Source organism: Ursus arctos, unplaced genomic scaffold, assembly GCF_023065955.2.
Source record: "Ursus arctos isolate Adak ecotype North America unplaced genomic scaffold, UrsArc2.0 scaffold_4, whole genome shotgun sequence".
Taxonomy (NCBI): Eukaryota; Metazoa; Chordata; class Mammalia; order Carnivora; family Ursidae; genus Ursus; species Ursus arctos.
In genome coordinates, this window is record NW_026623056.1 from 76,286,152 (window position 1) to 76,299,308 (window position 13,157).

At 39.8% G+C, this 13,157-nt stretch overlaps 1 pseudogene; it reads left to right on the top strand.

Moving 5' to 3' along the window:
- The first annotated feature begins 11,532 nt into the window (after positions 1-11,532).
- On the top strand, positions 11,533-12,799 carry LOC113256911 (heterogeneous nuclear ribonucleoprotein F-like; annotated as a pseudogene).
- Positions 12,800-13,157: the final 358 nt, after the last annotated feature.

Here is a 13,157-nt window from a genome sequence, read left to right on the forward strand (position 1 = left end):
GCCAATGTTGCAGTTCAAGTCTAAAGGGTGTCCCCTGGTAAATTTCTGAATTGGTTCCCTGAACTGTGGATTTAGGGATATTATGGTGGAAAAGGCCAAGAGGAAACCACTAGAATTGCTTCTACCCAGAAAAACAGTAAACCAAAACAATACTGTATTCCTGGAGGGATTGCAGACACTATTGCCACCATCAAGAACTTGCAAGATGAAGGGCTGGTGATTTCTATCACTTCTCCATTCAACCAGTCTATTTGGTCTGGGAAGAAGACAGATGGACCTAGAAGAATGACAGTGGATTATCATTAATCGAACCAAGTGGTACCTCAAATTGCAATTATTTTAACAGATGTGGTTTCATTGCTTTAAAAAATTAACACATCTCCTGGTACCTACAATGTAGCTGTTAATCTAGCAAATGTTTTTCCTCCAACACTTTTCATAAAAGTATGTCTGGAATACAGGATATTAAAGGATATTACCATTCTCTGTGATTAAAGTCAGTGAAAAACCACAAAAGCCTAATCCACGCGGGACTAATAATGAACTAGAACCCTCAGAAATAAAAGTTTGGGTCACCTCACCAGGTAAAGAACCATGACCAGCTGAGAAGCTTGCTGAGGACAAAAGGAATACAGAATGAATATTGGGAGAAGGTAGTTTCAAATACCAGATATGACCACATAGCCAATGACAGAAATGAAAACTATAATTATCATGGTATTTCTTCCACATTTTGTTATGTGTGTGTTTGAATATGTATTTGATAATGAATAGGTTTGTGCATGTGTATCTATATCTATCTATATGTATATCTATCTCTATCTTTGTTTTTTCTTTTATTCTCTTATTCCCTTATCATGTAACATGAAGTGTATTGAGTATATCATAGTATTTATAACTTTATATCATCGTGCTTAAGTTACAAGATATCAAAGAGAAGAGTAAACATCACCCAAAGACTTTTTGTCTTCTCTGGAGAAAGAGTTAGTTCATTTTCAGTTGTACACTGGATAGTTGTATCATGTTAGGTTGAAGTATGACCTTTTTATTGTCTTTATTTGTAGAGAAGTATGGCTTAAAGAGATGCGTATGGATGCCAAGTTGGCAAGGGATGAATTTGTGATGGTCCAATTTTTATGTCAATATGGGCCACAACACCCGGATATTTAGTCAAGTATATATATTCTGGATGTTTCTGAGGCTGTCTTTTGGATGAGATTAACATTTAAATCTGGATTTTGAGTGAAACAGATTGCCTTCCATAATGTATGTGGACATCATCCAATCAGTTGAAAGCATCAATAGATCAAAGACTGCTCTCCCCTGGACAAGAAAGAATTCTGCCAGCAGGCAACCTTTGTATTTGAACTATATCACATCTTCCCTGGGTCTCTAATCTACCAGTCTACCTTGCAGATTTTCAACACACACACACACACACACACACACACACACACACACACACACACACACATATACACACACACATGCACGGGCAGAGTTTCAAGCAAATCTAGGCAAGTGTGCTGGTCATTCTCCAAATCCATTCTACACCCACTCCTTTCTGGTCTGCTCTGTCAAAGGGACAGGTGAGCCAGGATCCCTGAGCTTTTGCAGCATGACCTGCCTCCTTTCTAGGAGACCTGATGACCCAGGTGATCTCCGGACGCTTCTGGACTTCTGTGGGCTGCTGGTGGAGCAGCAGAAGCAAAAGGGCCACTTGAGAAAGGCCAGAATTTGGACTCAGTCTTAGCCCACATTTACCTGTTATAAATCATCTTGGTCTTTCTCTCAGCTGACAGAGCTGCCATCCCACTTTCTTGAACTCTTTTCTCATAACAAAGAATCTCTTTTGATAGGAAAGACTGGTTCTCTCCAATTCTTTGTTCATTTATTTTGCCAATTTCTTGTAAAAGTTGCATCTCTGTTACATAGACTTCATGTTTCTATACATGTTGGGAAATTTCTTCTCTACTTCTAAGCAGTGTATTTCCTCCTCAGCCAATTTTCGCTGAAGTTATGTTACATGTTTTTGATGCAGGCAGTATTTGAAGCTTCAGCAGAAGCTTCTGGATCTTACTTTCAAACTGGGACATTTTCAGACTGCAGATACTTGCTTGGTTTGTACTTTTTATTTTTCCTGTAAGCTCTTCATTCCTTTGATGTTCTTCACATAATTTTCTGGATATTTCTTGTTTTTTTCTCTTTAAGCCTTTTAAAGGACATATTGAAGTTAACGTCATGAATGAGACTCTTTAGATCCACTTCCGGCCAGCAGACTGGATGGTAGCCACGTTCTACTTCCCTCCATTTCTCTGCTCCCAAGCTCCTGTCATCCATGTGATTTCTCACAGTATCAGGAAACATCTGGTCTTCCGCATGGTTTCAGCCAGAGATTTTAATTGTCTCACTTTATCATTCATGACCTGTTTCACTTGTGCATTTGAATATTCCTTCTTTTCCTCCATGTTCTTTCTTTTCACACACTTTTTCTTCCCTCCTGCCATTTCTTGGCTGAGCAGTTCTGGACTTTGCTAAAGATGAGCATTTTCATTCAAATCTTTTTTTATTTTCTTCTGAAATTGTTCTCCATTGTTCTGTAATGCTTTGATGACATCATTAACATCAGTCGCTTGGGAAAGTTTATGGGACTTGCTTTTCTGTCCTTTGTCAAGAAAGACTATCCCGTCATCAGATGAAGCTTTGTTCAGAATTTTTAGTGCCACCAAACACGGAACTTGTAATATTGAAGGACTCGCCTTCACTACAGGTGACTTGAGGGCTTCAGTGACTTCTCCTTAAGGAGACCAGGGACTTGTCTCAAGCATTCATGCATTATCAGTAGAACACTTGAAAGCTGCTCCAGGACTGGCTGAAAAGACATCTCAGTGGCAGGCAACACATCCTTCATGGCTCTGAAGGGTTCTGCAGTTCTGCCTCCAATTACCAGTGTCCACAGCCCCAAGTGACCACATGAAACCTTGTGGAGCTTTCAGTCTCTAATGTGTATGGGTGCCCAGCAACCAGAGCAATCCAGAAGTTGGGCTGGGGGAGGAGGAGGACAACCAGGTTCTAGAAAAGTGCTTCCTAACTTTGACTCACTGCATGAATAAAAAAAATTATATTACCTATACACCAGGGGAAGTGGAAAGGGCTGATTACAGCCTGGAGCTCTGCCATTCTAGGCCCCACCTTGCTCTACAGCAAACCTAGAAGGTCAAAGCAATCTCATGCCATACCCTCTTTTGTGCACACAAATCTGTCATAGTGGTGGGGCCACTTTCATGAGTGAGGCCCATTCTCCTGCTTTCAAGTTTCCTCTGATTTTGCCTACAAAGTTCCCAAGTATCTCCCCCCTCTGAAGTCTCCTTCTCTCCTTCATGTTTGGTCAAGGCAGTCAGGCAGGGGCAGAGGATGAAGGGTGTCCCCATAGCTATTAACTAAGAAACTTGGATTTTGATCATAAGAACTCAGAAGAAGTCAATTAGAAATGGCAAAGTCTTATTTCTGTGGAGCCAGTATGTGTCTGGTTGATCCAAGTGTTCCTGGAAGGGGGTGACCCTCTCATGGGGGAACACAGTGACCCAGGCTCTTTCCCTCATGTGGCCCTGCCATTTTTAGCACATGGCTCCCAAGGTTGTCCTGGGGAGTCTCCAATCCACCAATTCATCTTCAGAAGTGTACCTCCAGAGGTGCCTGGGTGGCTCAGTCCATTAGGCATCCGACTCTTGATTTTGGCTCAGGTCATGGTCTCAGGGTCCTGGAATTGGGCCCCAGGATGGGCTTTGTGCTCAGCAGAGAGTCTGTTTGAGATTCTCCCTCTCTCTCTGCCCCTCCCCCTGCTTACTCTCTCTCTCAAATAAACAAATCTTAAAAAAAAAAAAAGTATACCTCCACCCTTAATTGCATTTTTTTATTCTTTATAATATGTTCCTAAAATAATGGTATGCTTTCAATATTCCTATTTTCTTGATTCTAGATTTATGTCTCCAAATCTGAGAAGCAGTTGCTTCTGCTCTTGGATACCTAATATTAACTCTGGAAGCACTATATTGTAAATTTCCAGGCAAACAAAAACAACAAATACCCCTTTGTTTTAATGAGATTTTAACAAAGCCTTAGCATATTATTTTGTTTTCACCTTTAATGAAAGTAATCAATGGCACATGAAATTTTTTACAGTGACCATGACATTTCAGAGATAATGACAAACAGTCATTATGGTGCTCATTCAGTAACAATGCAAAAATTCTCTTACTACACATTTTATAGGTACAATATCATTAATGTTTGTCAATCCTTCCAATTTTTTTAGTCACCAATAGGGTTAGGAAACAATAGGTCTTCTACATTTGCCATTCATAAGTGTTGACTTTCCATCACCAATAAGAGAAATAAGACAATTTAATTTGAAAATGCCCAGAGTATTTGCCAATAGATATAAACACATAAAGGTCAAAGAGATCTTCAATAAATAGTCTTTCACTGGAGTAAAGACTTACCCTGGGAAAGCCATAAATGATCTTAGAAACAAACAAACAAACAAGGACTCAAAAGGAGTAAAACAATATCAGAAAATATGGGAAATAAGGGAGGGGGAAAGGAAGGAAAGAGAAGGGGAGAAAAAGGGAGGGGAGGGGAAGAGAGAAGGGAAAGTGGCAGAAGGAAAGTAGGAGGGAGAGAGGGTTAATTTTGATTTACAGAGTCCCTAGCATACTTGACAAAGAATAACATGACTAGTGTGGCAATATAAACATTATTAGATGTAAGACTTCTGAAGTAAGAAAAATGTAACCTAAATTCTTCAAATCCTTGTTTTTAATAAAGCAGTAATTTTTATTACTGTTTGACTTTGTGGCTTTCATGTTTGATCACACCAATATCCAAAAACTACCCTTTGATTTACCTACTCTAATATTCAGTTACTATTTAACCCAGTCAACTATAAATTTCCTTTAAAAGACCATGAAAAAAAACCATGATGATTGAGCAAAGCTAAATCCATTACTTGTGAGAGAGATTTCCACTTTCAGATGTGCCAATAGTGTCTCAAAAGGGGAAATTTAAGGGATGCCTGGGTTGCTTGGTTGTTTAAACATCTGCCTTCAGGTCATGATCTTGGGGTCCTGGGATTAAGCCACGCATCAGGCTCCCTGCTCAGCGGGGTATCTTCTTCTCCCTCTCCCTCGGACCCTCCTCTCCCACCCATTCCTGTGCACCTGCTCTCTCTCTCTCTTGAATAAATAAAAAATATTTTCTTTATAAAAAGGAGGGGGGTTAAGATAGAACATTTATGATGTTTGGGGACATGGTTTTGAATCAGTTAAGACAAGTTTTTCAAGGTAGAGAACCAGGATTTGGATTTGGGAAAGTTCACAGGATAGTAGTTTTAAGACTTGGAGAACATAGTCCCCTGGGTGAGTTTTGATGAGCAAACTGTTACCTTAAAAAAGACAGCTCTTTTCCCACATGAACAAACTGTTTGCTTGAATCATTTGGTTAACAAAAATTTTCTAAAGTAGTGATATTATTTACTGGCTTTCATTCTGGTATGCCAACATAAGAATTTCCTGTGGCAAACCATTGCTAGCTTGACAGGTGGTCTTAGTTCTCCGTCTTCATCCAAGTTAGACGTCTGAGTAGCCTTAGTCCAAGCCTCTTCTCTCAAGCCTCCGCTGTCCTTTCAACCATGACAAGTTGTCCAATTCTCAGAGATTTCCAATTTCCTGAGTCAACTTTTCCATGGTGTATTTGATGTCTCCTTTTGATAAACACCTCGGAAAAAACAAACGTGGTTCTCTAGAACAGTGGCCCATACATTTCTTATAAACTATGGTTTGGGATTTTTTAAATGGTTCACAATTTGTTTCTTGATAATTTTGCCATTACTAAAAGTCTACAATGAACTATAATTCACAGAGAGAAAGACTTCTAGTACATGTATATACATACACACACGTGTGTGTCTGTGTGTCTGTGTGCATGTATTTCTAGTTTATATTGGAAAGGTTGCATTTTCAATCTCACTCACTGGAGAAACTATATATAACCCCATAATATGAAATTTTATAATTGACTATTTGATTTGTTTGGAATAATTTGTGTCAAAAAAAAAAGTTGCTTTTGGCTATCTCACGAGAAAGTCCGTGTGCTGTCTAGATTCCAACAAGGGTGAGATAAATCATACACACTTATCTGGCTTCTGATGTGCTGCTTCAGGAAAAAAAAAAAAAGCTAAATATATCTTTCCCTTCCTTTCCTTTCAATTCAAGTAATTTTCCTTTTGGATGCATGCCATTAAAAGAAAAAAAAAAGGTGAGTAAAAACAGAACGTACTTGATGAAGGCAGAATATGATACAAGCTACCAATTTGGAAGGCATTGAGTGAAATCTAATTTTAACATGTAAAATCAGAGTAAGAGCCAAGAAAAGATCATTTTCATTTCTTTATTTGCCCAGCAAGTTCATGATTGTGACTTTATTGAATATTTAATGCATCAACCTCACCATTTACCATAGAATATTTTGAAAGCAGCTACAGCATCTAAAGATACAAAGCCTCAAGGAAGGATATGTCGAGGAGCCCCAGATGCCATGATGAGTAGGAAGCAGAGATTTCCCATGGACATTCCTCACCCTGAATAATGCTTTTTGACACTGGAAGCATCTAGTGTTTAATTATAGATTTCTAAGACTTGTTTGTAACATACAGGCAAATTAATATTCTTATAGGTTAAAAAAAAAGATACTTCACACAGGAAAGCTTTGTGAAGTCTTTTCAGATTACATTTATTTCCATGTAATAAGCCCTTTACTTTAGATTATTTTAGCATTTACATATTTGGGCCAAAGCCTCTATAATACACTTGCTGATGAATTGTCTTAAGGTTATTTTTCCATCATTCCTCACACATACGTTGTCTTTCGCTGGTTAGGTTGACCCCCCCCCCCCCCCGCCTCTCACCCCAGAACTGGAAGAATGTCTTCTGCGGCCCATTTTTCCTCTACAGCGAGTATTATATCCCCACTTTATGAGTCACTCCTAAAGGACCAACTTTTCCCTTAAAAATCCTGAGAGAGTGAGTTCACAGATAGGCATTTTACTCTTTTCAAGAACATTCTAAACACCTCACAGCCTTGTTATAGAGCGACTCTAAGGGTTCCTGCCACAGAAAAATTATCAAAAATCAACACTGCAAATTCTGGTCTGTGAACACATAGGTGTCAGTCAAAATGTTATGGAGACTGGCAAATAAAAATAAGGAAAGAGTAGTAGGTTTTCATGACTCTAAGGTCTGAAATATAAAGGGTTCTGCTTTATTCTCAGATTATGTTCATTAAGTGCTGTTCTTAGGCGTTACTCTCCAGTAGAGTTGAGCAGCTCAGGTCTGTTCTGACTGGTCAATTAGTATGAGCACCATACCAGTCACTTAATATTTTGAATATAACCGAGGGAATAAATTATGTTTTCATCTATTAAAAGTTCTTTCTTCTATGAAGCAGTGGCAATATTAGAGTTTAGTTATTTTCTATTATTTTTTCTTTAAAACAACATTGACAACTTTTCCTTAGTCCTCTCTCTCTGTAGTACAAAAATAATTTTATCAACCCACAAAGTCTAAAAGCCTGGGAGCCACACGAAACTCCTTGTTTCACCTCTCTACAACTCCTTCTTTACAAAAGTAATGTGTTTATTGCCTAGCTTCTAAAATTTTATCACATTGTTCAGTTTTCATGCCTGCATAGAGTGTCCTAGAAACTGAATGGAAACAAAAGGTTTCAAACTCAATTTCCTTGCAAAATCCTAGATGTCTAGAATTTGACATAGGAGTCATGCCATAGAACACAATGAAAATAAGCACAGCTACTAAAAATAAAACTCCATCTATAGCTTTACACCTTATGCACCTTCTATGCACACTATTTTAAATGTGTTATCAAAAATTCCAGGTACTGAGATTATGTTGACACATATGCTAATTTCTGCCATCGGATATCTGTGCTGGTATAATTAAGACAAAATATATTTTATTATCAGGGAATAGATTATCAGGGACTCATAAAAGCTTCAAGTCATCTAGCCTAACCATGTTAAGTGTGGCCGCAATGCCCGTATTTAGTTCTCTGGCCATCTTATTTCTGCACGCATAATACTGAAATACCCACCACCTCGCACGGCTTCCCGTTACAGGCTTCTGAAACTCTGCTTTAAATGGAAACTGAGTCCTCATCTATGAGCAACAACTTCATCTGCAGTTTGCCTTTAATGCAACACAGACCTCATAGTTCTTTTCCACAAATATAATAGTATTTTAAATTTCTGGGATACTATCAGTTCGCTCATAAAGGATCAAGTCTATTAGAAAATCTGCCACCAGGAATTGCAAGCCGCACCCTAAAGTTGGTTTCTTTTCTGAACCCCAAGCTGTGGAATGTTTTTCACTCTCTCGGAGTGTTTTAAACTGTCTGTTTTCCTTGCAAAATTCCAGAGCACAGACTTGCTTATTCTTAGGCCATATATTTCTGCAAAGTGAGACTGGATCATCTGCCTCGCTTCATATCTCACATTCTTGTTTGTTGGCGCCTTTTAACTCATGACCCACGCACCTGCCTGTAACGTATAAATCTTGTGCTAACTGCCAAAAGGTAGGGGACTTTCACTTGCAGGAGACTTCAAACCCTTTAGCTTTTTTGTTTTGCCTTGTTTCTGTCTATGTTACTGTCTTACCAGCTTTAATGAGCTATAATTGACGTTGCATACGTTTAAAGTGTACGTGTTGGTTTGATACAGTTATATAAACCCTTTAGTTTTTGCTTTCTTTTATTTTTTTTTTCCCTTCTGTTATTGATCTCCATTTTTCCTTTACTATCTCTACTGGGATATCACTCATATCGGGAAATGATGATACCCGGAAGGGGAAAGTTATGCTCTCCGTCTATCTAAAGACATGTCTTTAATAGAAGGCCTCCTTATTTGCTGACCTTATCTTCATTTTTTTATCCCCTACTTAAATAGGTGGCATCATTAGGGGAAAACTATAGATCATGGACACATTTTCACTGACTTGTTTCTCTTTTGCCCCATTTGTAGAAATGCTCTTCATTTTTAAATACAAGACTCTCAGTGTCTATGTGATAGTTAATTTTATGTGTCAACTTAGTTAGGCTCTGGAACCCAGTTGTTGGTTAAAGACCAGTCTACATATAGTTGTGAAGGGAATTTTTAGATGTGATTAATATTTAAATCAGTGAACTTTGGGTAAAGCATATTACCCTCCATGGTGTGGTGGGCCTTATCTAATCAGGTGATGGCCTTAAGAGCAAAGACTGAGGTTTTCAGGAGAAGAAAGAATTGTCCTCAAAACTGCAACATAGAAACTCTGCCTGAGTTTCTAGTGAGGCAGGAGACATATATATATTTCGTTTCTCTCTATATAGAAAGAGAGAAAAAGAAACAGCTATATATATGGAGAGAACCCTGACAAACACAGTGTGTATATATTTTGATGTATGTGTATATGCAGATACATAGATAGATGGATGGATAGATGATAGATAGATAGATAGATAGATAGATAGATAGATAGATAGATAGAGCCTGCTATACAGGTAAGCAATACAGGTTTAAGCATACCATTTTTAAGTTAGTTAAGCTAATTAGTATACATGCATAGTTCAGCATTAAATAATACAAGAAAGCATATACCAAAAAATCACACAATCCCACCCCTTTCCAAGTTTCTCAGTCTTTTGGTTCCTCTTCTTAGGTTAGCTATTGTGACCAGTGGCCTATGGATCTTTTCAAAGATAGCCTTTGTACATACAATCATGTATATGTTTTTATTTCCACATAGTAATATATTATGCAAAGTGTTTTGCACCTTTCTTTTTATTGTTAATATTTCATGAAGATGTTTCCATATAAATACATATAGAATGATCTTTTTTTTCACAATTCGTTACCGTAATTTTTTTTTTAAGATTTTATTTATTTATTTGACAGAGACAGCCAGTGAGAGAGGGAACACAAGCAGGGGGAGTGGGAGAGGAAGAAGCAGGCTCCTAGTAGAGGCGCCCGATGTGGGGCTTGATCCCAGAACGCTGGGATCACACCCTGAGCTGAAGGCAGACGCTTAATGACTGCGCCACCCAGGTGCCCCTGTTACCATAGTTTTTTAACTATTGAAATTCTTTTAGGAAATTTCTAACTCACTGCTATGTCATACCATGCTGAAATCACATTATTCTAAAAAGGTGGGGGGGGGAGGGGTGTGAAAGTTATAGCTTACCTTTACAATATAATCCTAGATGTGGAATTTCTGGGTCAAATATTTATGTACTTTTTAAAATTTGTGAAGTAATGCTATGTTATTATTAATATGACAAACATTTTATATGATTAATATATCCTGGTAGCACTCTGATATTTAAATAACATTTATTACTATTTGGTGTCTACGGTCCTCTATCAGTACAGGATACTATTTTTATCCTTGTGTCAAGCAATTAATTTGGAAATTTGTGATTCCTTATATTGCTATAATTTCCAACTTGCTATTAATGGAGAAAATCACTGAAAAAGCCTTTAAAACAAGTCCATTAGTTGGGGATAGGCTATTAAATTCACTGGAGGAGGTACATAAAAGAAGAGTGAAAATCTTATTCTTAGTCTTAGTGAAAATATTTTGAATTGTTAGATAAACCAAATCTCATTTGAGATCTCAAGAAGTGATTGCAAGAAAAAACAGAGTTGCTTTGCCTAAGAATAGATTCATTTTATGTTTTGATTTCCATAAAATCCTAAGAGGAGGAGACAGACAGGTGTTTGATGTGGGTTTTGTTTTAGCTCTAACCATTCTCCCTTGCCTCTTCTTCACCACCAGGGCTTTTGCCAATCCTTCTGCCCCTGAGAAGTTTCTTTTTATTTTGTCAATTTGAAGAGAGAGAGATCACTGTACCTGTACTGACAATGACTACACTTCATGGCAAGTTTCAGACACTCTAGCCAAGACACCAGAACTGCGGGGCGATCTAAGGGCAGGAGAGCCGTGTCCCTTTGTGAATTTCTTCCTCAAACTTTCCCTTCAATCCACCCACAGACCAGTTCATTTTATTTCCTAGATAGCCCTCACATCTATCCATTCTTTTTTCATTTCTGCTGCTTTCCATAGACAGCCTTGCCCTTGTCTTCTCTCCTTCTCCTTGCTAACAAATCTCCCTAAGTTCATACTAGTCTCCCTTCTACTTAAAACCCTCTGCTGACATTCCTGTGCCCTGAGAACAAAGACTAAACTAAAGGCCTGTCCCAGGAGGAAGGGAGCTGGAGCCCATCCCAGTCCCAGCACCACCACCCCTGGTTGCTCTTGTGAGTGCCGGGGTACTGAGGCAAGATGGCCATATGGCTCTTGTTTGGGACAATTCATTACCTACCAGGGGTGTGTCCAACTGTGGTCATTCCTTCCCCAGGGGTTGTTGTTTAAGCCACAGAAAACTGCACCCAAGCTTGTTCAATGTCTGTTCTCTCAAGTGTCCATGATGCTGGGACCCAAGGGAGGTGAAGGCTTTGTGGTCAAGCTCTGCGGCCTGGCCAGGTCCTGCTCTGTTGTTGAGGACGTGAGGAATGTTCTTTCTCGGTGCACAATCCATGATGGGGCTGCAGGCGTTCATTTTACCCACACTAGAGAAGGCAGGCAGAGCAAGGAGGCTTTCGTTGAACTTGAATCAGAAAATGATAGAAAATGGCCCTTAAAAAAGACAGGGAAAGCATGGGACACTGGTATATTGAGATGTCCAAGTCCCACAGAACCAAGAGGGATTGGGTGTTGAAACGCACCCGTCCAATCAGTGCTGACACCACCAACGCCGGCTTTGTGTGGCTTTGAGGACTCCCGTTTGGATGCACCAAGAAAGAAACTGCTCAGTTCTCATGGCTGGAAATTGTGCCAAATGGGGTCACATTGCCCGTGACCCTAAGGGCAAGATTACAGAGGAAATCTTTGTGCAGTTTGCCTCCCGAGTTAGCGAGAAGGCCCTAGAGAAGCACAGGGAGAGAATCGGGCACAGATATATTGACATGGTCAAGAGCAGTCAGGAAGAAGCTAGGTCATACTCAGATCCTCCTCTGAAGTTCTTGCCTGTACAGCGGCCGGGGTCTTATGACCTCCCCCGCACAGCCAGGAGGTATATTGGCATTTTCCAGCAAGCGGGCCTGGAAAGGATGAGGTCCGGTGCTGATAGTGCAGGCTATGGGGGCTATGGCTTCCCCACGCATCTCTCTGGGAGAGACCTCAGTTACTGTAGTCTCCTGGGCGTGTACGACCACAGGTATGGAGACGGCAGCTTCCCTGTCCAGTGTACCACTGAACGCTGCATCCACGTGAGAGGGCTGCCATACACAACCCCCGAGAACGACATTTACGACTTCTTTCCCGTCAACCCTGGGAGAACCCATTTTGAGATTGGCTCTGAGGGAAGAGTGACTCGCGAAGCCGATGCTGAGTTTGCCACTCACAAACAAGCTATGGCAGCCATGACCAAAGACCGGAACAACATGCAACACAGCTGTATAGAACTTTTCCTGAACTCCACAACTGGGGCCAGCAGTGGGGCATATAACAGCCAGATGATACAAGGCATGGGGGTGTCAGCCCAGTCCACCCGCAGTGGCCTCCAGAGCCAGTCTGCGAGCTGCTGTTTCAGGGCTGGCTCTGGAGGCCAGAACAGCATGGGTGGATATGAGCATTTGAGTTACTGCAATCAACTTTTCACAGGCACCCAACAAGCAGTGAAAAGCAATTAGGACTCTAGAGGAAGCTGTGGGACCCATTTTGCACCAGGAGTTGTGAAATCTGGATTTAAAAACCACCTCTTCAGTGTTTTCTCATGCAAACTTTCTTCTAGCATGTGATAATGAGTAAACTAAACCTCCTTTCAGCTTTTCTCAATTAGCATTTTGGTAGTGTACTTCAGAGTGATGTTATCTGAGTTAAAGTAGTTTTACATACATTAAATGGATCTTTTACACCACATCACTGAACACCTTGGGGAGGAATGCTTTTTTGGAAAGCTCAAAGTGTTAGATCTCTAATTCAAAGAGGAACATTTCTCATGTTTGTTTATTCTAGTTTATTTTCCTTTAAAATCTTTTAGGTTAGGTT